General features: G+C 47.1%; 1 protein-coding gene across 1 annotated transcript in view; it reads right to left on the minus strand.

Annotated features, from left to right (window-relative positions):
• Window positions 1–2,211: 2,211 nt before the first annotated feature.
• Window positions 2,212–24,760, minus strand: part of LOC147424024 (uncharacterized) — a 63,572-nt gene continuing 41,023 nt past the window's right edge. Inside the window, exon 6 of the mRNA XM_086501850.1 lies at window positions 2,212–2,748. The gene's annotated coding sequence lies outside the window, so the exon portion shown is untranslated. The remainder of the gene's footprint in view (window positions 2,749–24,760) is intronic.

Here is a 24,760-nt window from a genome sequence, read left to right on the forward strand (position 1 = left end):
TGGGAATTGGCTGGTACACAGTGGCCTCTCGGTAGCATGCGGAGCTTGTGGCCATTTACTTGAGACCCAACGATATTGTCTGTGGGACTGTCCCATGGCACAACAGGTGTGGCTTCGGATCTTGCAATTGATGCTTGCGCTTTCTTCAGCCCAACAGTGCACTTGGGGTGCTGTTGTCTGGTCCACCCTCACGGGCCAGCACTTCATTTCGAGAAAGCTTTAATCAGCAGGATGATTGTGATACAGAATGCCAGGCTTACACTTCAGTCGGCCACAGAGATCATCCCTCAAGAGTGGAGCAGTGATAGAGAGAGGTGTTGGGAGCTCATCTGCGGCCTGACACTTGGTTCATTTGGAGAGCCCGTTGCTTTCGCATCTTCAAGGCTCGCCTTGTCCCACCGGCGGAGACTATTCGTGACTTCTAGCTAGAGCTGATCCATAGATTGAGGGGCCAGTTTGAGCGTCTCCAGATATCTCTGACCGCACGTGGGAGCGCAAGAAGGCTTTTCTGAGATTGTGGCAACCTGGACCCTTCTTCACAATGGTTGAGAGCGCCCCCTGATGGCAGTACCGACCACAAGTGTCCCCCCCCCCCCCCCCTCTCCCCAACCCCAATCTCTTGATTTAGCCACCTTTGTACATATTCTGTTTTTCATTGGGAGAGTCTCCCCATTTGCTGATGTAGCCCAATGTTATGGGGTAATTTGCAGCCCATTGGGTAGGTTTGTTAAGTAATGAAAGCATCTTTTTCTTGGAAAAAAAAGTTAGACATCAATACTCTCACATGTAAATGTTTACATTGCAACCACATTCTTGCTGTAGATACTCAATTCATCTTGGCATTTTAGTTTCTTTTGTGATGCAGGAGGACGCGCACCAGACTAGGATCTCGTATAATAGATCTCATTTATTCAAGCATCTCTTTTATTCTTTTGGTCATTATTGTGGGGCTCCTATAAGTTTTTGCTACTAGGAGCCTAGGTGTTTAGATTTAATTACCATGAACTATGCATATCGTGAATATTAGAAAATCCTACGTGGAAAATGAAAGTGAGCTCATCTTGAGGAATGACACATTTCAAGCAAGCTAACATAGAGTTAGGTGAAGAAGAAGGATATAGAGATGGCTATGGAGGAACTTCCCTCACACACTGGCATTGCATATGGACATTCTAGTGCAAGCTAAGTCTTTCTATTTACTCCTTTTTGCACACGCATGTCTATTTGATGCTTGATTGTAATCTAATTTGTTCTACAATTCAAGTTGAATCTTGATTCTCTAATTATCTCATAAATTATGATCTTTCATTACTTGTATACTTTGTTAGAGAAAGTGTGCATATTTTTGCACGAGATTAGTGTGTAAACTAGTGCACGATTAATCCTTGTTTGTTCTCTAGTTAGAGGATTACGAGCATCATTGGTTAAACTTGGCTTCTCTGGCGGCTCAAAGTTTGCATATTCTACCATGGTATTAGGGCATGTACAAGTGAACACTCCTTTGACCCCGCACCTATTGCCGCACAATAGCTGGAGCATTCATACATACATAATATGCATATACACACACAAGGTCTCATATTTCTACCATAACATGCTATGGAGATTTTAGGAATTGACTTAATCCTTATGAAATAAAACGGTGTGTGATATGGAATAGAAAGGGTTTCCACTTTTAGATCATGCATGTGCTTCTTTTGAAAAAACAAAAAAAGGATCATTTGCTACGTTGAGGGATGAGCTCGGCCAATTGGAGCATGTACCTGCGGTGGAAGGATTGAACCAAGTGTTCAATCAGCTTTAACAAATGAATCAAACATTGCAGCAAATGAATAAAGGGCAAGAACAAATCATTGAACAACTCAATATCTGAAGTGTTCGCCTTCAAAATTCGACGAAGAACTTTTCACAAATCCTCGTCCCTACATTGGTGAATGGAGCAATCCCTGTAGGATTTCCCGCTACAGCAGAAGCACTATACAGTTTAGATTCACCAATTGTCAATGCACTATTGGGTGGGCATGGGTTGCATATAGATGGTAATTTAGATGCTCGCAGAGCTCGCCTTGCAGATCACTTGGGCCTTTGTAGGTGATCCCTAGGGACATTCATTTCAAATGTACTTTTTGTCTTTCTTTTTTGAAAAAGGTTTGTGAGAAAAAGGGAAGTTGTGTTTGTTGTTCCATTTGTCAGGTTGTGAGGCATGAACATTTGTGAAAAAGGTTTGTGAGAAAAAGGGAAGTTGCAGAAAGACAAAAAGTACATTTGAAATGAATGTCCCTAGGGATCACCTACAAAGGCCTATGCGATTTGCAAGGCGAGCTCTGAGAGCATCTAAATTCCCATCTATATGCAACCCATACCCACCCAATAGTGCATTGATAGTTGGTGAATCTAAACCGTATAGTGCTTCTGTTGTAGTGGGAAATCCTATAGGGATTGCTCCATTCACCAATATAGGGACAAGGGACTGTGAAAAGTTCTTCGTCAAATTTTGAAGAAGAACACTCAAGATATTTAGTTGTTCAATGACTTGTTCTTGCCCTTTATTCATTTGCTGCAATGTTTGATTCATTTATTGAAGCTGATTGAACACTTATTCAAACCTCCAACCGCAGGGACATGCTCCAACTGGCCGAGCTCATCCCGCAACATATCAAATAACCCTCTAACTGCTAGCCAATTGATGGCTCTGCCTCGACCTCTTCCATCTCGATCTCTTTGAGCTACTCGAGGAGCCATAATCACCTTTAAGTATGAAAAGGCACACAAATAATCAGTCATGATGTGGCAACAGGTCGTAGAAATAATGCATTTATATAAGCATGTATACAAATATTGCATGTAATTTGTATAATGTACCTAGACATGCTAGCACACCTAACCAAGCTTGGGAACCACACATACACATATTGTTGCAGTTTCTTATTCTACCCTGGCTGAAATGCATAAAAGATACGATCTATGTAATAATCTACCCATTCTCACCTTGGCCAAGATTGTGTTCTACTTAACCAGAGCAGTAACATGTGAAAATTAAGGGCCTAGAGACACAAAAACCTTGCAGTAAATTAAATGTTTGTGCATGCAAACAAAGAGCTCTTTTGGTAAACCTAATGATGAAGTAAAGAGAAAATATATTGATTTAGATATCCAGGAGGGCACCTAATTTGCACGTACAATTCAGCCACTGAGGAGCTCTTGAAAATAGTAAATATTAGCCTAGACCCTTCTTCCCCATGGTTCACGGCGCACCCCAATGGCAATACCGACCACCAATGTGGTTGTTTCTCCCACCTATTTCCTGATTTAGCCTTTGTACATATTTTGTTTTTCATTGGGAGAGTCTCCCCATTTGCTGATGTAGCCCTTTGTTACAGGGGCAATTTGTAGCCCATTGGGCAGGTTTTTTAACTAATAAAAGGATCTTTTTCTAGAAAGAAAAACTCTGCTTTCTTGGAAGTGAAGTCCTTCTTGGGAATATCTACTCCCTACTCCCATCTTGAGAGTCTACCACTCTCAGATCCATGAATCTACTCCCAAACTCAGGGTACAAAACCCTCAGAGCGCTTTTCTCTTGCAGAGGCTCGTGCCTCCCTCTGCTCCTACTCCCTCGCGAAGAGGAAGTACTCCTGCAAACAAACACTCAAAGATCAAAGCATGAAAAAATGTTATCTTTGAAGTCTCGACACTCAAAATGCAACTCGGTTCTCAAGAAGCAACTTCCCGGAAGAAACCTCTTCGCAGAGAAGCCTCTCTTCCAATCCTACACACAGAAGAGGTGTGTTCTCGAGTTCCTTCTTATAAATCAGCCCCGTCTACAACGTTTATGGGCTGAAAACAAAGAAAAACAGAGATTTGTCGCGATGGAAACACTCTCCATAGGCACTTCTTTGCAATGGAACTCACCTACATGGTCTTGGCGACATCCGGTACACTCCGGCCAATCATGGGCATCACCAGCGGCATGTTCTTCGTGGCTGAAATCTGCAGCAGCCTCCTCTTGTCTCTAGCGCTGGCTTTTTTACCTCTTGAGATTGAGATAGACATTCGCTTTTATAGCTCTTGGCAGCCGGCAGGAATAGGGGATGTCCTCCCGACGAGAATAGGGTAAATAGAGGGGCACCTAGATAAGAGAGAGAGAGAGAGAGAGAGAGAGAGAGAGAGAGAGAGATTGCTTTTTTCCACTACTAAATAGAGAGAGAGAAAGGGGGCACTAGAGTTTTTGCTGCTTTTTTTTGTCCTATGGCTGCCCACTTTTTAAGTCGGCAGCCGACCACTTTTAAAAATGACCTAAACCTGCTAAAAATACAATAAAACCTTATAAGATGAAAGCAATGCTTACTTAATCACAAACCAAGCGTCCCTGGATGCAGTCTCATGCACAGATGCAATGCTAACATAGACCTCTTTACGAGAAAGCGTTTGCTTTCCCGAAAAGCAACCCGCTTTCTCAGAAAGCAACTATACTTCTTGAAAGTTTCCTCTGAACCCATCTTCACTCAAATGCTTGCTCATTTCTTGTGCATAGTTCTAACTCCGTTCGGAATATCTCTTGACCATAGAATATCTCCTTTCTGATGCTCCCATCACCCACTAGTGCCACATCAAGAATACCCATCACTTGGTCCTTTATCACCGAATTTACGGTACAATCTCCTTCGCGATGCTCTATGTCACCCATCCCATGACACATCAGAGATGTCCATTCCGAATGGTCGAATATTTCTTCCTGATGCTCCCTGTCACGCATCCGATATGACACATCGAAAGTACCCGTTCTTGGTGGCCCTACAAATATCCCCATTGACAGTGCTCCCATTCTCATTCTGAATGACGCACTAGAAATATATGTACTCGGATGTCTCAAGCGAGAAAAACCCTCTCACTTATATATCCAATAATTCATCTAGAATTATTTTCCTGATGTCTCAAGCGAAAAAACCCTCTCACTTATTAATCCACTAATTCATTTAGAATTATTTTTTCTTCAGATAAAGCTAATTTAACAACATCCCTCTTACTTATTGTCACATGCACATTGCTCTATGTGCCACGTATACATGTTGCATCGATTTCTAGAGCCAATCCTAAACATATCAGTGTCTTAGATCACCTTGGATTAGTATCGGCAATTTTGTAAGCCTGTTCGCAGGACCTGCATGTCCAGACGAGTCCATTAGATTAGATTTTCCAATTTTGGAACCCTCTTGCATAAATGGTATATACACGCGTTTTGACAAATGTTGTTACACTACGGTGGGCATCTAGCATGACGTGCATATAGTTTTAGGTTTGAGGAATCCTTTGAGCCATTCCCCGCGACAATCAGATTCCCAAGTCGGCAGATGTGCGACAGTTTCACCTCGAAACCTAGCCTTATTAATAAGTCAATTTTATTGATTTATTTTATAAACTTTGATAGAACTTTTGCCCTACCTAAGCCCTATCAAGTTCTTAAGCAAAATACCCACCCTATAAAAGGAGCAAAAGAGCTAGCGATTTGCCTCGAAGGAGGAGATTGCATCAGATCAGCCCTAGCTTTTTTGCAAATGCAGATCAGCTTAGTGTTTTGCATGCAAATCAGCCACAACGTTTTTGCACGAAGATCAGCCTAGCGTTTATGCAAAATCAGCCAGCGCTTTGCTTTTCCAGCCATTGCGATTTGCATTGGCAGCCTGTGGTGCATCTTTGCATCACAAACAATCAGCCCGCGGCAACGTTTTCAGCTTTCGGCCATCTCCATCGCCGGAAAGTTGTCCCATTCCACTATCGCAAGTTCGTTGTTGCAGCCCACAGTTTTTCACAGCTTCATTTCAAAGAATTACCACGACTAAGCCAGCAGAGTCTGCATTTGAGATATTGCATTGTGTACATTCCATTTACGTAATCAATTGTTACAGGCTTGGACACTCCAAGCGAGAAATCAATAGCAACACACGTACAAATATTCAAACAACTGGACAAAACTTAACAGAGAGAGGGAAAGAAAAGGAGACTCGACACGGCACGGCGAGGTTCCGCAGCCAGATGCAGTGGCCCCAAAGACTAGCGCTCCTTTCGGTATTTCTTTATTATTATGTCGCGAATGTACAAGTCCCAAGCGCTCTCCTCTCTGAGGCCTTGTGTCTAGATGCTCTGCAGAGTGAGAAGGCCAAGGGCTTTTATAAAGTTACAAGGGTTGCCCAAAAGCAGAGCCCCAAAAAGCTTCAGTTCAAACAGCACTTAACCCAAAAGCACCTGCTCTCCAAAAGCTCACGTAAAATCTGCTGAAAACAGCCAGCACAAAATGCGGAATTCCGTATAACTTGCCACTCAGCATGTCAACGCGTTTCCGAGATTCCGTACAATTTTCCATGTCAGCAGTCCGTACGATCTGCCATGTTAGCAGTCAGCATGATTTGTGGGATCAGCCCAAAGTTCAAGCCTTTGACTTTATAAGGGTTAGGCCACACAACCAGTGCTTCATAAGTTCTTCAAGTTCCTTTTAGGCCCGTTGGCCAAACTTTCTGAGTTCTGTTCATGTTCACGTGTCCTCTTGGCCAGATCTCTTTCAGTTGGGCATGCCATGTCATCACTTGGTGACATTACCCCCTCTTGAAAGAATAGTAATCGCCTCGATTACACGTGCAAAAATACATTCAATCATTCAATCTAGCCATCTCATTCCATCCAGAGCTCTTGATGCTCCTAGAACATTGTTCCGTCATCTAATCCTTCCGGAACTCTCGATGCACTTACACCAATATCTAATCATCTCATCCAGATAGAAATCTTGATGTACTAGAGTCTTATTCAGTTCACATTCACTTACGCATCACATCTAGATCACACCGATCTCTTTATAGATGTCTATATGCACTAAGTTTGAATCACATTCATTCCTCATTTACTTATGCATCACATCCAGATCTAACTAAACTCTAACAAATGTCGGGATGCACTTAGCACATGTTCTTCAATCCAATCAAGGAAATTTTCAATTCAGTGCATACATTTTCATAAAGTCATTCCGCAAAATAGTGTCAACCTGTCAGTATCCCTAAAATCTTAAAGAATTAGTGACTTTATTCTATCTAGGCAATTTGTGACAAAGGAGTGGAGCGACTCCTGTAACCGGCCTGTTAACTTCAAAAAGGGCGGTAGACTTTACTTCAAACCTTGATTTAGCTTTCACCCATTATTAGTCGTTTATTCTACCTGTGCTATAATGACACAAGAGAGGGGAATGGGATACAAATGCTAGAATGCATCTGTATGCGAGTCAGACACCAGGTTGGCCCCTAAATAGGCGCCCCTTTCAGTATTTCTTTATTCTTTAAAAGAGGGAATAAAAGCTGTGGTTCCCTACAAGCTGCCCCGCACAATTTGGGCTGAATTTCTTCTGTTCTGGCCCGATTTCGGCAGCATAACTGTACTAGGACCCTTCACAATCAGTATCCCCACACATTAGATGACTTTCCCGATGCATACGGACACTTTGCAAAACCTGGCGAGAATCTGCAGCACGCTGAATTCTCTGTTTTCTGCCCTGAAAATGCGCCAGATCACCTGTACAGCGGTCCCCTTGCGTCCCCGAACCTCCTGGAGGTATTAGGGTCCGTTTAGGGCCAAAACCCTAAACCTGCAAAAATACATAGCAGGCTGTAATTCCCTGTTTTGGGCTCCGTTTCGCGTGCCGGTCGCATCTGTAGCAAGACCTCGAGCTCCCGCACCTGTAGGGCTACTTGCCCTTTGAATTGGACAAGATTTCGGGCGTGAAACCTCTCCGAATTCACCTGTATCTGCGGGGGATTAGCCGCTAGCTAATCCAGTACCTATGCAAGAGGCTCTTGCCTCAGCAATCGCGCATGAACCCACACAACTGTACATTGGTCAATCTGATGAACCCACTAGAGGGGCATAACCATAAAGAATAGGGGAGAGAGAGAGCAGTGAGAGGTGTGCAGGTCATGACATCCTGCACCTCACTGTACATAGAGGGTAAGCTAGCACTCCATTGAAGCTCTCCCACCTGTGACAGCACTCAAAAACGAGCTCACACCTCAAAATCACGTTTTTGCCTTCTCTTTAAGTAGTAAACTTGCCTCAGAGTGCCAAGTGTCACTCATTTGTGCATTTTCCCACTTTTTTTTTTTCCGAGAAAAAGATCCTTCTATTACTTAATGAAAACTGCCCATAGGGCTACATCCACCTCTGCAAGAGAGGGCTACAACAAGCATGATGGGGAGACTCTCCCAATGAAAAAACAGCATATATACAATGAGGCTAAATCAAGAGATGGGAGGAGGGAAGAGCCACACAGGTGGACAATAGTGCCATCTGAGCACCCCCTGGACTATGGTGTAGAAAGGCCCAAGGCGCCAGAGTTCAAGGAAAGCCTCGCGACGCTCCCGTATGCGGTCAGAGCTGCCCTGTAGTCCCTCAAGCTGTCCTCTGAGAGTATGGATCAGCTCTAGCCAAAAGTCACGAACAGCCTCTGCTGGTGGCACAGGGCGAGCCTCAAAGATGCGGAAACAGCAGGCCCGCCAGATGAACCAGAGAGCTAGGCCGTTGATGAGCTCCCAACACTCCTCTCTCTCACTGCACCACTCCTGTGGAGTAAGCTCTGTAGCAGGCTGGAGTGTAGGTCGCCCCCCCTGCATCACTATCATCCTGCTGGTGGAAGATAGCTCAAACTGAAGTGCTGGGCCCGTGAGGGTGGACCAAGCCGCTGCCCCCTAAGTGTACTGTCGAGCCGTGGAGAGGGCAGGCATCAGCCGAAGAACTCGTAGCCACACCTGTTGGGCCGAGGGACAGTCCCAAAGACAGTGACGCTGACTCTCCACGAACTGGTACAGGCTACACATGCGGCCGAGAGACCACTATGCACAAGCCAGCTCCCTCTTGTTGTGGCTCTGTGTGCAACCAGCCACTGGAACAAAGTGACGCACCTCGGCTGTCTGGAGTCCCACAGCCTCTGCCAAAAGGCTGCCAAGAACTCGACTGTGAGGCCCTCCTCCTGCCAATGACGTGCTGCAGCGGGGCGGGCCTCTCTCTGTGCTGCAAGTATGACGTCCAAGCCGAACAATGTACTGAAAGAAAGGGACTCCTGGGCGGTCTGCAGACGAGAAGGGGTCCCTCCATAGCCACTCACCAGGATCCCATTGTACTCGTGCCAGTGGACAACACTCCCAAGCCCATAGCCTCCAATGTCCAGTCTCAAGAGCTGCTGGGTCAGGGTCTATGACGCAAGTCCTCCCACAGATGCCCACAACTCAGATCCTCTGGAAACAGCACTCTACTACCTGCGGGGCCTCTACTGCAACTCGTTGTAATCGTCCCCCACCCTGAAGCTCGAAGAACACGGCTGGGACAGTCTCTGAGCAGGCCCTGACTGAAATGAGAACCTCCAATCGTGTGAAGGCTCCCATCCACCGGGGTGCTATTGGCTCGAGAGGCGTGAGCCACTCAGCTGGAACTGACTCTGAGATGTCCTGACACATGCTCTGCACCCCTCTCATGCCCTGTAGCTGGACAGCCTGTACCTCCTCTGACAAACCTGTGAACTCTAGCCAGTCACCTAGAGAGCGCGTTGGACCTGCTGCCATGGGACCCCAAGAAACATGAGGCCGACTCCCAACCAGGTGGCCTCTGTGAGTGCTAACCATGGGGTTCCAAACGAGGGACTGCCGTAGACGCTCCTCCGTGCACGTCGGCTGTCTCTGCTCTAGGCCACGCCATAAGAGCTCCCAAGATCGAAGCAAACTCACAGCGAATCGGTCCTCCAGTCTCCTGCTCAAACCAACTCGGCGCAACTCTGTAAAGATCCATCTGGTCGAAGGTTGCCAAGGGCCTCCTGACTGAGGCACCCTGGCACGAAGCCTCTGCAGCAAGAACTCCTTCCAGGGCTCCTCGCTTGGAAGAAGTCCTCTGACGACGAACTTCCCAAGAAGGGCTCTGCTCTGCTGTGCTGGATCAATGATCCCAAGCCCTCCCTGAGAACAAGGAAGTGTGATGACCGACCAAGCCACCTTGGCTCGGGCAATCTGAGTGTCACGACCTGACCAAAGGAAGTTCCTGATCAGCCTCTCTACCTGGATGATACAAGAACTCGAGAAGATCCAGCAAGAAGTGATGTACCACATAGTCGCCAAAAACACCTGGTTGGCAACTACTACTCTACCAGCCAGCGAAAGTCGTGTTGAGCTCCAATGTAACAGCTTTCTCTTGATGGACAGGAGAAGAGGAGCAATCCCAAGTACCGAACTGTAGTCCCTGGAGGAATCCACCTGAAACCCTCTCCTGGCATCCAATCTGGCACAGGAGCACTGCCAATCGAGAAAGCCACTGTCTTTCTCCAGTTGATCAGTGCGCCCGATGTACAGCAGAAGGTCTCCAAAGCCTGCTCACATCTGTGTAGATTGGCCTCCTGGCCCTCTAAGTACAAGGCTGAGTCGTCGGCAAACTCAGCGTCCAGAAGCTCATCTCCCCGTATAGGGAGTGCTAGGCCCCTCAGCCCAACCTGCTGTGACACCAAAAATCTGCTCATCGCCTCCGCATAGAACAGAAAGAGAAAGGGGGCAAGAGGACAACCCTGTCTGACCGATTGTGTGAGCACGAAGCGCTCACCTCTACCTCCTACCAAAAGCAACTGACTGTGAGCCTGTCTGTACAAAGCTGACACCCCTCTGATCCAAGCATTTGAGAAGCCCATCCTGCGTAGAGTGCCCTCTAGAAAGTCCCAGTCAACTCTGTCGTATGCCTTCTCAAAATCGAGAAGAAGAATCACAAGGTCCTCCCCACGGAGCCGTGCCAAGGCAGAAGCCCCCCAGAAAGTGAAGATGTTGTCAAGAATACTGCGTTCCTTGACAAAACCTGTCTGAGTCCCATGTATAAGGCTCTCCAAAAGTGGCTGAATCCTCAAACTCAGAGCCACTGTCGATGGGGCGCCACTGTCGAATCTCATCCAAGGAGCCACCCTCCTTTGGAATGAGGTAAATCAGGCCCTCACTCATGCTATCCGCCATCACTCCTGTGTGCAGAATGTACTGAAAGGCACTACAAAGATCTGGGCCAAGCAGGTCCCAGTACTCCAAGAAGAAGCTGGGAGTCAGCCCATCCTCACCTGGATAGCTACCACGAGGGAGGGCCCTAAGAGCCGTGTGCAGCTCCTCAAGCTGAAGAGGCATCTGTAGCCTCTGGCGCATCTCCTCAGTCACAAGACAAGGCATCTGAGCCCAAACCTGCTCCCTACATGCATCTTGTCGCTCTGACTGGGGCTCAGCCAACAGTAACTCACGGTAAAAGTCAGTAGCAACTGCACGCATATCCTCGGGCTCACAAACAACTGACCCATCGGGTCTCCTCAACTGATTGACCTTGGCATGTGAGTGCCGAGGTCCCACTGTCTAAAAAAAAGCACCTGTCACTCTGTCACCCACCTGAGTCCACTGAGATGCCTGTCGGTGAAAGGCAAACTCATGACGCCTCTCCTCTGTGCAAGCAAGCTCCTGTCAAGCCTGCTGTAACTGCTCCTCCAACCATGGACTATCTGGATGCTGCTCCTGCATCCTCTGTAGTGAAGCAATGCCTTGTCTGAGACGCTGCTCCTCCTCTCTCGCGGCAGCCCGTCGAGCAAGAGACTCCTGGAGAAAGAAGTAGCTAAGCTGAGCTAGGCCTAGGGCCACTCTGTTTGCAGGTAGAGCCTCACTGTCCATGCCCTCTGTCCATAGAGCCTCTACCCTCTCTTTGAGTGCTAAGTCCAACAAGACCCGCTCTGGGATGCGAAGCATCGTGCTCCCACTCCTCTGCCTGTCTGCCACTGTGAGGATCACTAGTGCATGGTCCGAGAAGGATGTCCCTGCCAGGATGCCCACTGATCCCCTCAAGTCACTGAAGTGGTCACTAGTGTAGAAGCGATCTATCCGCGATAGATTCACTCGTCCCACTCTGCGGTCCGACCTAGAGAAGGCAAGACTCTCTGGAGGCCTCACAAAGCCAGAATGCTGCCATGTATCCGAGACCCTCAAAGTCATACACAACCTCTCCCAAGCTGCTAACTCGACTCCATGCACAGTATCATGGCTGCCTCCGATCCTGTCAGAAGGGTCCTCCAACATGTTGAAGTCCCCTCCTACACACCAATGGTCAACCTGTGGCAAAGACTCAACAATCTGTGACCAAAACTCTACACGAGCACTCGCCACATTGGGTGCATAGATGTTCAGGAAGCCCACAAGGCCACCCTGAACTTGCATAGTAATCCATTGAGCCCTGCCTGGCACAATAATCCCTCTGCCCACAATGGCCTGCTGCAGTGAGTCCGCAAAAGTCATACATACCCCACCCTGGATGCCTCCAAGTCCAAAAGCAGCTGACCAAAAGGTATCATATCGTCCACCACGCAAAATCTGACCACATCGCCGAATGCGGCTCTCAGACAAATGGTGCTCCTGAAGCATAAGGAGATCAATCTCTCCTCCCACAAGGCAACGCTGAAGCTCCTGACACAATCGGCCCCGCTGTCGCTGAAACTGGGGCCCACCTAGTCCCTGCACGTTCCACGAGACGATCCTCATGGGGAGCGAGAGAGAACAGATGCTGCCGCAGGAGCAAGACGGGCTATCTTCGAGGCTGGCTTGGATGTGGAGTAATCCGCATCCCAGCGTCCTCTAGATAGACGAGACTGCAGTGAGTGCCTAGCCCAAGCCCAAGCAGAGCTAGCCGTGCGTAAAGATTTCTCCTCTGTCCAGGAGTCCTCATGACTGTATACATAGCAAGGCAAACACTGCGTATCAGCAAAAAAGTACACCACAATGTGCCTACATCCTGCTGAGTCTGGGGGTGTCACCGCAAACTTGGCCAGTGGCCACAAAGTCTGCAGCAAATTTGTAACTCCAAGTTCTCCCATGAGGTGAGAGAACTCGAGAACCTATGTATGCAACCATCCCACCACTGAGTCGAGGGACCACTTTGTCTCGGTCCTACCACAGAGGGGGAAGGAGAAACCAACTGCCGAGTCCAAGGCCTCTGTCCCCCTAGCGGCGAGGAACAAAGCATGGACCCTGAAGCAGACTGCCTCGTGGTCTGCTGCGGAATCGCCGAGAAAGCGAGTGAACCCGTATACGAAGAAATCCCAGCGGCGTCGAAGGTCAATGCTCGTCAGACCACGAGGGATATCTGCAAGGGAAGAAGTCTGAATCTGCAGAGGGGGCCGCAAGAAGGGCTGAACCTTTCTCGCTAGGCGACTCGTGGCAAAGGCGCTGCCAAGAGATCTCCTAGCCGCCGGCGAGGGACCAGTCTCCTGAGTCGATTGTGGTACTGAAGCAATTGGAGAGGGAGAAGGAGCTGGGGGGGCCGGAGGGGGAGAGAAGCAAGGTGGGGCGACAGAGGCAGGTGGGCGAGGTGGGAAGGATGAGGAGGAGGGGAACTCTGAAGGTGGGGCGGCTGGCGAGGGTGCAGCGAAGGTGGAGGCTGACGTAGGGGGCTCCTCCTGCTCAAGAGGACCAAAGCGGTTCCCCGTGGGAACCCAATGCTGCTAAGTAGGCACCTGAGGGCCACTCTGAGTGCCAGGCTGTTGCTGTGGCCCCTGGCGTCGACGGCCACGGGCCTGCTGCCACCCCTCCTCCGCTGGAGCCCCAAGCTCGGAGGGTGGCTCTGAATCTGTGCGCTGTGCCGCTGGCTGTGGCTGCGGCCCAGCCTTGGCAGGCTGGGGCTGAGGTTGAGGTGCACGTCATGGCCTCCTCCGTGGATAGGCCTTCGCTAGGTGGCCCAACTGTCTGCAAATGAAGCACTGGTTCGGGAGACCCGAGCACTCCACACTCTGTCTAAACCAACCCCCACTCACCCGAGGCAGAAGGATGACCTTTGGGAGCGTGTGGGTATCTCTGACCAAAACTCGAATTGAAGGGATGCCTGCTGCCTTGGCAACTACTGATGCTGTCGTACGAGGTGTCTCCAGGACAGTCCCGATGGCGGAGCCAATCCTGGAGAGAAGTGGAAGATATTCCCTCCGTAAACCCGGAAAGCAGACTGAAATGGGGATGTCTGCCTCCCCTACTAGCACATCCGAAGTCGGGTCAAAACCATGTCGCCACTGTCGAAAGTGGGCGCGTGATGCTCGAATGGCCAGTGGACTCATAGCTATGACCTTGGAGCCATCTCGAAGGTCTCGAACTCGATCTGGTAGTACCCCCGTCTGAGAATCTGGACATCCAAGATCTTGCCCACCTCTGTGAGAAGGCGGGCCTGGAGAAGGTCTCGCAGCTCTCCTCTGCTAGGACGGGTGCCGAGAATTTTGCAGATGACCGAAGTCGCCTCCAGACGCTCAACCTCAGCGGCTAGGCTCGCTTGCTCTGTCGGCGATAGAGCAAGTCGAATGGTGGGCTCAGCGGGGTCGAGCGAGGGGGCTTCGGATGAGTCCCTCTATGGTGGAGCTGGAGCCTCCATCTGTGTCTACGGCTGTGACGAAGAAGCGGACGGTGAAGAGACACTGCAATCGAGCACGCCGAGCACTGTCCGAAGAAACAGTGTTGCAGAGCCAAGTGCAAGAACCTTCGGGAATGACGAAGACAGGGATGGTGGTGTCGAGGCGTATACCAGCAAGCTGAAAAAAAAAAAAAAAAAACAGCCTACAGGTAGGCGGAAGGCGTAAAGAGAACAGGAGCCGGGGGGTGAGTCGGGGGGCTGAGGCCAATGGGCGGATAGGTGCAGCGATGGTGAAAGGAGCGCGAGGGCAGGCAAATGAGGGGGGTGGCGGGCAAGGGCAGCGAGCACGAGCAAGGGGGGGGTGGGCGGGTTGGGGCAGCACGGGTGTGCGGGAGCAGGAAACGGGGGCAGTGGGTAGCGCGCGGGGGGTGGAGCAGGGCCTCGCGAGCTACGAGGGGGGAGAGGATGCGATGGCGGGGGGGGTGAGCGCTAGCAGCAGCGAGCCTTTTGGCTATGTGCATTTTCCCGCTTTAGACCCTCAGGTCTAAAAATATCTCACACGCAGCCTGTGTTGACTTGGCCACAGAGTAAGAAAATGATCCCCATGTCAACCTGCACGTAATGACGCAAAGACATTTTGCCGTCCCCAAAAATAGCAGTCCCTAAAATTTAGGAGTTTCTGCCATTACATTCTTCTAGGTCATCTGACCCTCTTTGTACACTGTAGCCACACCCAGAACTGAAATGTAGCCTATGTAGCAAAGGATTCCGCTTTGGCTGACCAATGACCCCACTTTGGCTAACCATAGTCCTTGTCCAACCTTAGTGCTCTTTAGCCCTCAGGCCTGGACTCTCTCTGAACAGTTCCACATTGGCTATGCAATGCAGGGCAGTTAGATTTCCAGAGGGGTGTTTCCAAAAGGTAAAACAAACGAAATTCCCCAAAGAAAGAGAAATAAACAAAAATGGAATTGCCACTGGCTGGTGACATACCCCCCTCTTGAAATCTCAAACGTTCTCGTTTGCACCTATGTCGTACATGCTTACAGTCAACACTCGGGTGTATTCAACACCTGTCGACACATGCACGACACATACATGCTCATTGTCAACCCTGGTGTATTCAACACCTCGTCGACACATGTATTGCCTGCGTGTGAACCCTGTCCCAATGACATAGTGGAAGCGTCACACTCTGCCATTGCTTTGAGTCCATAACTTTCCAATGACAAAATGGAAGCGTCACATTTTGCCACTGGCTTTTAGTACACGTTGGATCCAGTAACACTTTCGAGCATACCCAAACCGATAGTTTAAGAATGCAGTTACACATGTACCCTTTAATAGAAGCAATTACTGTATCCTTGACAAACTGACAAGAAATACTCACTTCTATAGCACTAAGCACACTTTTGGACATTCCGTAAGAGCAATTGCCAAACTGACAATCTGTACAGCTCTAACATTCATGTAACATGTACTTCATTTGAGCTCACTGTAAGTAACATGTACATCATTTCTTTCAGAAGCCATTGTCACACTGACAATCCATGTAGCTCTGAATCTCAAGGGGTCAAGGTAGGTTGCAAACCAAGGTTTTAAGTTCCCATACTTTTAGTGACTCTGCAAGTTCACTTTTTTCCATCCACTTGACATCCAGAGGTGAATAGCTTTTGAACTTTACCAAATAGTACCTTGCAACCTTGCCTTTTCTTTTCTTTCTTTATGTGCCAAAATCTGTTCCGGGACCAAGATCTCGTCAAGTTCCTCGACTTCCGGCTGATCTTCAGCTGGCATATCTTCTGGCACATCACCCACATAGGGTCTGAGAAGACTCATGTGAAACGCATTGTGAATCTTCCAACTCTCAGGCAATTTCAGCCTTTATGCAATATCACTGATTTGCATACTGAGCATCGAAAACAATCTTTCTCTGCTCTTCATCTTGATCTTTGGAGATTAACCTGTGATCTACCCTTATGCTGTCACTTTTATTGGGCTGAGAATTCTCTTTTTGACCCAATTTTGGCAGCATAACTGTAGTAGAAACCTTCACAACCAAAAATCCACATATCCAAGTGATTATCCACGCATAATAGAGCACTTTTGCAAACCTGTCCTAGAAATTCAGCACGCTGAATTCTCTGTTTTTAGCTCCTAAAATGCTCCAGATCACTTGTATTACTGTCCTCTAGCTTCCCCGAAGTTCTTGGGACAAAAAGGCATCAAATAGGGTCAAACCCTAAATCTGCAAAAAAATACAACAAGCTGTATTTTCTTCTTTCGGGCTCTGTTTTGCGTGCCAATCGCACCAATTCGTAGCCTTTGATCTTTTGCATCAGTAGGACTACTTGCCCTTTGATTTACATGAGATTTCTCGCAAGAAATCTTGTTAAATCATCCTGTACCTGTTTTGAATTAGCCTTTAGCTAATTCGGTACCTGTATGAAATCATTCCAAGTGGAAGGAGTCTGTCCTTGTAACAACAGTGTATTCCACCACTGACTTGCATATTTTTTTTCCAGAAAAGTGGCAGCTTTCCTGACTTTAAATGCTCCTTCCAACAAATGCTTTGTCAAACTGTTCGAGGAAAGAGAAAACCTTTGTTCTCTCATCAAAGCCATTGAATGTGTCAATGGACTCACTGATCATCTTCTTTGTATGGCTTTAGCTTATCCATTGACTCCAAATTGTCAACAGAGACAGTTTGCATAATGGGTACACCTGTGGAGCCATCTGTACTCCCTGGCCAGTAACATGTTGATGTCCAGGTGTCATATTCACTGATGGGATTGAAAAACCAGCCATACCCAAGTTGCCTTGTGACACCCCAAACTGACCTTGTGTGCCCTGAAATCCTGGGTGCAAACCAATGTTTGCATACATGGGGTTGGGCACCATGCCTTGCATACCCCTAAACACTTTTCCTGGCATGCCAAAACTGCCTTGAACTTGATGTGCTATTGATGAAGATTGTATGAACTCCATAAATCTTGGATTCTCCATCAATTGCTTGAACAAGTCACAGCAGTAACAACCTGCAAAGCTTTCTCTGCTTGGACTGAACTCTCGCCAATTTCATGTGTAGTTGGAATAGGCTGTCTATCCTCTGAAGAGGAACCCTCTTCCTTGTTGCCATCCATCCTGTATCCAAAGAAAGACTCTCGTAGCCTTTCTCACCTGTAAATCCAAAGAAAGACTCGTAGCCTTTCTCACCTGTATCCAAAGAAAGACTCTCATAGCCTTTCTCACCTGTAAATCCACTCCATCTACTTTCAAACTCTCTGTGTTTTCAAGGTCATCCCAAACTCTCTCTGTGTCTTTAACCCAAACTGGCCAAGGCTCACTTTTTGAGGAAAAATTGATTTAATCCCGTCGATGGAACCATGTAACCGGCCCATGGGGCGGTAGGCGTTGGCTTCCCCCGAAATTCTTTACTTTAGACACACACACAGAGCACTTCGCAAAGAGAACCTGTGACAGGAATTAACACTTGAATACACACACGGCTCGGAAGCTAGAATGCCCCGAGCAGACGCCGACAACTTGTAGGCCCCAAAATTGGCGCCCCCTTCAGTATTTCTTTATAGTTTGAGAGGGTAAATTTACAAAGTAGAGTCCTGGGAATCCTTTGTCTATATCCAACTAGATACCACTTGATTTGGCCAAATTTCGGGAGCATAACAGCCCCAAAACTTGCCCGAAACCAATTCCCCTGCTGGAACTCACTTCCACTAGCATAAACCCTCTGATTCCAACTCAAAAAGAGCAATTATAGCTCGCTGGAATTTCTGGTTTTCCACTTGTTTTGAGTCCCAACACTTCCCAGAAGTGTTCTCTGACAATTGGACACTGTTCCCAATGCATCTGGCATCCATATGGCTGCAAAACAGTAAATTTCAGACCGCGCTGTATTTTCTGGTTAGGACCTGTTTTTGACCTAATTTCAGCTGTCAATTGTCCCTGCACTGTTCCCAATGCCTTGGACTACGTGCCCCTTGATTCTGGCATGATTTCGAGCACAAAACAGTCCCAAAACAACCCAAAATCAGTAATAAAACAGTGCTGATTTTTGTGTGTTTACTTGAGAGGTTATCACCCTCTCGTTTCCCTGCTTTGGAGTAGCAGTTAGCTACTCCTGTTCTTGTTCAGGGAGACTCTTGCCTCAACAATAGAGCATCAAACCACAAGATTGTACATGGTCAATCTGATGAGCCCACTAGAGGGGCATAACCATAAAGAATAGGGGAGAGAGAGAGCAGTGAGAGGTGTGCAGGTCATGACATCCTGCACCTCACTGTACATAGAGGGTAAGCCAGCACTCCACTGAAGCTCTCCCACTTGTGACAGCACTCAAAAACGAGCTCACACCTCAAAATCACGTTTTTGCCTTCTCTTTAAGTAGTAAACTTGCCTCAGAGTGCGAAGTGTCACTCATTTGTGCATTTTCCCGCTTTAGACCCTCAGGTCTAAAAATATCTCACCTTTTGACTTGGCCACAGAGTAAGAAAATGATCGCCATGTCAAACTGCACGTAATAACGCGAAGACATTTTGCCGTCCCCAAAAATAGCAGTCCCTAAAATTTAGGAGTTTCTGCCATTACATTCTTCTAGGTCATCTGACCCTCTTTGTACACTGTAGCCACACCCAGAACTGAAATGTAGCCTATGTAGCAAAGGATTCCGCTTTGGCTGGCCAATGACCCCACTTTGGCTAACCATAGTCCTTGTCCAACCTTAGTGCTCTTTAGCCCTCAGGCCTGGACTCTCTCTGAACAGTTCCACACTGGCTATGCAATGCAGGGCAGTTAGATTTCCAGAGGGGTGTTTCCAAAAGGTAAAACAAACGAAATTCCCCAAAGAAAGAGAAATAAATAAAAATGGAATTGCCACTGGTTGGTGACAACTCCCCTCTTGTGCAGTCCTCACCGCACCAGATTCAACCTCCGATTCATCGGTAACTCTAGGCATAGACGCAACTAAAAATCCAAAAGCTTCAAGGTACAGCTCACATCCGAAGAGAATTTCTGCTCTTTTCCTGTGCCCTGGGACCTGTTGGCAGCCCTGCTGGCACCTTCATCAGAATGCTCTTATGAACCATCAGCTGATTCCCTTTCTTCTTCTTTGGAACCCTCGGATGCACTATCATCTGATTCCCTTACCTCTCTGGAATCCTCTCATGAATTTGCATCTTGTTCCTTTGGTAATAGTCGTCCAAGGTGTCTTCTACAGTCATCCTCAGATGGTTCCATGCTGTGATGACGTCATGTTCATATTCTTTCATCAACCATGCAGAAGTGAAAATTCTCTTGAATTTTTACCCACTTCGTTGGTGCTTCCTTGCGTAACAACAGAGTAGACCACTATGTCTGTGCATTTCCTTTCAAGAAAGATGTCGCACTTCGTACCTTGGAGTGTTCTGAAAAACGACAGCCCTGAGAAGGCAATGTCAAACTGCTATACAAACACAAGGGCTCGATGGGTATCCTGATTGCCTGAAAACGTGTCAAACTTGACTGCTTGACCCCCTTCCTTGAACTCCTTGGTTTTCATTTCCTTTTTCTTTTTGATATCAATGTTACAGGCTTGGACACTCGAAGCGAGAAATCAATAGCAACACACATACAGATCTTCAAACAACTCGACAAAACCTTAACAGAGAGAGGGAGAGAAAAGGAGAGTCGACACGGCACGATGAAGTTCCGCGCCCAAATGCAGTGACCCAAAGACTAGCACCCCCTTTCGGTATTTTTTTATTATTATGTCGCCAATGTACAACTCCCAAAGGCTCTCCTCTCTGAGACTCTGTGTCCAGATGCTCTGAGAGTGAGAGGCCCAAGGCTCTTATAAAGTTACAAGGGTTGCCCAAAAGCTGCCCCAGAAAGGTTCAACTCAAATAACAATTAACCAAAAGCACCTGCTCTCCAAAAGCTCACGTAAAATCTGCTGAAAACAGCCACCAGCACAAAATGCGAAATTCCGTACAGCTTGCCACGTCAACATGTCAACCAGTTTTCCGAGATTCCGTATAGTATGCCAGGTAGCAGTCCGTACGATCTACCACGTTAGCAGTTAGCGCGATTTGGGGATCAACCCAAAGTTCAAGCCTTTGACTTTATAAGAGTTAGGCCACATGATCGGTGCTTCATAAGTTCTTCAAGTTCCTTTTAGGCCCTTCAGCCAATCAAAAATTGGTGATGTGGTAGGCCGCCGGACACACCCTACTGACGTGGCAGAGTCCCGTAAAACGTGCTGACAAGCTGATGTGGTAGACCTCCGCAATTTCCGCTGACTGCTGACGTGGTAGATTTTCGCAAAACGCAATGATTTGCTAACGTAGCAGTGCGTACGGATTTTCGAAAATTACACTGGCTGTTTTAGCAGCTTTTGGATCAGTTGCTTTTGGAAACTTTGCTTTTGAAACTTAAAAGATTTTGGGGCTCTACTTTTGGGCATCCCTTGTAAGAATAAATAACCTTTGGAATTCACTTCTCAGCGCATATGAACGCAGAGAGTGAGTACCCTGGACTCTCTTGTACTTTGCACACAGATTAATATAAAAACAAATACCGAAAGGGGTGCCAGTCTTTGGGGCCAATACCTCTTGGCATGGAACTACGCCGGGCCGTGTCGTCTTTTGTGAAGTGTTTTGAAGTGAATCTCTGTTGTGTCGCGGTAGAATCTTGACTTGGGGTGTCCAAGTTTGTTACAGTGGTATCAGAGCACGACCGATTTCTCTTCGTCCAGGAAATCCGATCCTTTTCTCGCGACATTTATGGATTCCGAAAAGAATCAGTCTACTTCTTCTACATCTGCTGATGCGGGAGGAGATCACGACGAAGATTCAACCGAATTAACAAAGGAAGAGTACGGGCCACCTCAGCCTACTCAGTACGAACTTCAAGAGATGGAACGTCGACAACAGGTTGACGAGTGCACACAGCAGATGATTAAATTTGCAAAGGACCCTCAGTTTGCAAAATTTTTGTCTCAACAATCCATCATTGAAGTGCACACTCAGTTGCAGAAAGCCACCGAACCACTCATCAAACCGGCAATCAAGAAACCTCCTCCTCCGAGAATGTTTATAGAACAAGAACTTCAAGAGGTGGTTTAGACTAAGATCGGTCGGCTTTTGGACGTGAACAATCAATTGAAAAAGCAAGTGAAAAAGCGCGCGAAAGGGATTGACTACCCTGGTTATTTGGGTCGTCAATCTTCTTTTGCATCTTCAAGAAAGCAAAAGAAGCGTGTACGCTTTGAAGGACTACCTAGTTCTTCTTCTTTCTCTTCTTCCTCTTCTTCCTCTTCTTCTGATAGTTCTTCTAGCTCTTCTGACTCGAGCGAGGAGGACAAAAAAAGAAAAAGCGAAGCAAAAAGCAAAGCTTCGGAAAGGGCAAGAAAAAGGAAAAGAAACCCAGATTTCGCCTAGTTTCTGACAGTTCGGACTCCGATGACCATATGTTTTATGCAAAGAAGAAGCATTTATACAGAGCCAACCAATATGACTTCCTCCAAGACAAAAGCAAGAAAGCAAAAGAATTCAAAGAAGGTGGACAATCAATTAATTTGAATCCTTTTCTGGGTTCCGAGATGCTCCGAGGGCTTTGGCCTTCATCCAACAGTTTGACATAGCCTTCTTTGGAGGGCATTACTCTGAGCACTCCAAGATTAGGAGGGCTGCATCTTTTCTGGAAATGCTCGAAAATGGTGGTCCACTCTTCTTCTGTGGAAGAAAGCTTGAAATTCAAAAGGCTCTTTATTTCTTCTTGGCTGACCCGGGGTGATAAAAAGAAGTATTCCATTTTCCTCGTTTTAATCAAGCATGAATTTGCACGTTGGAACCATCTTCGGATGACCAAGGGAGATTCTTTGGCCGCTTATTGTGAGAGATTTTGGGACTCTTTTCTACCAACCTCTTCATTTAAGAAGGTCTCTTTTAAGAAACAGATTGAGCGGTTTTCCTATGGACTCCCTACAAAGATCCGAGACTACTGCCTTGAACAAAAGTCAAATTCTATTCAAAATTAATGGGTCATGCGAAACGGGGTTTCTCGATACATTCGAGAAATTTGACTTACCCCACTGATGAGATTCTGACTCAGAGAACCCGACAGACCTCCAACAATGAAAGTAGAAAGAAAAAGAGTTCCCAAGAAAAGAAGGATAAGGATACACACCCCGACTCACTCTTTGAGAGAGGGCCAATTATATCAGAGAGGGGAAGTGTTTTGGTTGCGGGGAACATGGGCACATCTCCGCAAAGTGCCCCAAAAAGGCACAACAAGAACAGACTGAAGACATGCCAGAGAGTTCTAGAGCAGCAGAGGAACGTGGCAGAAAAGGAAAGATGAAAGCAGGACTGGTACCAGATTGCATGGGTACTGACTTAAGCCTGACTGATGAAAGTATAGAACTTTGCCGAGCTTGGGGCAAAGTGAAAGATCAAGAAGCCCTGATTTTCTTCGATGGAGGACCCAAGGCCAACTTCATTTCACCTAAATTGGCAGCGCGGCTCGAGATTACACCTGACAGGATGGGACCACCAGTAGAGGCAGTTATAGCGGCACCCGAACGGGACATAGCCATTACTCCTGTCATTGGCAAACTTCGGTTGCATTGTCAAGGGTATTTAGGGCATGAGGACTTCTACATCATGCCTTTGGAAGGCTGTGACATCCTCCTAAGAGTCCCTTGGTACCATAAGAACAACGCCGTGGTCGACTATCGGGCAAAGAAAGCAACCTTGATGAATAAAAAAGGCCGAAAGATTGTACTTGATGTAAAACTGAAGGGCGAGTCCGTCCCTATTGTATCGGCTTCCACCATTTCCAAATTAATGAAATCCGATCTCTTTGTTTATTCGATCCACTTGAAAGAGTAAAATGATGAACACAGAACGAACATTTCTGAGCTTGACAAAGAACGCCAAGATTTTCTCCACACGCATGTTGATTGTTCCTCTGAGGGCCTGCCAGGCGAGTTGCCTCCATCTCGTCCTGAGGATCACACTATTGATCTGATTCCTGGAAGCATGCCACCGAACCGACCACCTTACCGTGTTAGCCGAGCCCAGAATGAAGAGATCATGAACCAAGTGAAAGACCTTCTAGAAAAGGGTCTTATCCAGCCGAGTACTTCACCTTACTGCTCTTCGGTGTTGTGGTTTTAAAGAAAGACGGATCTTGGAGAATGCGCATTGATTACAGAGCTCTCAATAAAATCACCATCAAGAACAGATTTCCGATTCTTGATTTGAAAAGCGGATATCATCAAATCCGAATCGCTCCGGGAGATGTCTACAAGACAGTCTTTCGAACGACCTTCGGTTTGTATGAATTTTTGGTGATGCCTTTTGGCCTTACCAATGCTCCAACGACTTTCGACCAAATGATGGATAGGATTTTCCGAGAGTATAGATCATTTGTCGGCACTTTCTTTGATGACATTATAGTCTTCTCCAAGAATGAAGCAGAACATAGACACCATCTGTTACGGGTCTTTCAAGCATTGCGAGATCACAAATTAGTTATCAATGCCAAAAAGAGTGAATTTTTCTTGCCGGAGATACACTTCTTGGGACACATCGTCTCAGCAGCAGGAGTACAGATGGACCCAGCCAAGATTGACACTATAGGTGATTGGCTAGATTTGAAGAATGTTCATGAAGTTAGAAGCTTCTTGGGCTTGTGTTCTTACTACCGGCGGTTCATTCGAAAGTTTGCAGAGGTAGCTTCCCCTTTGCATGTATTGACATGACACAGAAAGGAGTCTCTTTCTCGTGAGGACCCACATAGGTGACTTCTTTTCAAACACTTAAAGAAAAAATGACTACGGGACGAGTGTTGACTTTGCCGGATTTGCAAAAGTCATTTGAAGTATATTGTGATGCTTGTGAAGTGGTCTTAATGCAAGAAGGCCATGTGATTGCCTATGAAAGTCGATTGTTTTCAAGGCCAGAATTGACAGCACAGATTTATGAGAGAGAGATTTTGGCAATGATCCATGCCCTTACTCAATGGCGACGTTACCTACTTGGAGCCGACTTCACAGTCTTCACTGATTATCAGAGCTTACGCTACTTCTTGTGACAGAAGCAGCTTTCCGAAAAGCAGATGCGGTAGACTAACATCTTGTCACAGTTTCACTTCCAGATTGTCCATGTTTAGGGACAGAAGAGCATGGTGGAAGATACTGTCTCGAAAGTCGCTAGTCTTGGCTATTTCCGCGATTCATCATAGAAGCTTCGAGGACATGGTTGATCAGTACGCACAGATCCAAATTTTTCCGATGTATTCACTTGAATACAAAATGGGGAGGTAGTAGCAGGATATTCCATACGGGATGGCT

This window comes from Adiantum capillus-veneris, chromosome 26 (genome assembly GCF_014529385.1).
Source record: "Adiantum capillus-veneris isolate H3 chromosome 26, ASM1452938v2, whole genome shotgun sequence".
Taxonomy (NCBI): Eukaryota; Viridiplantae; Streptophyta; class Polypodiopsida; order Polypodiales; family Pteridaceae; genus Adiantum; species Adiantum capillus-veneris.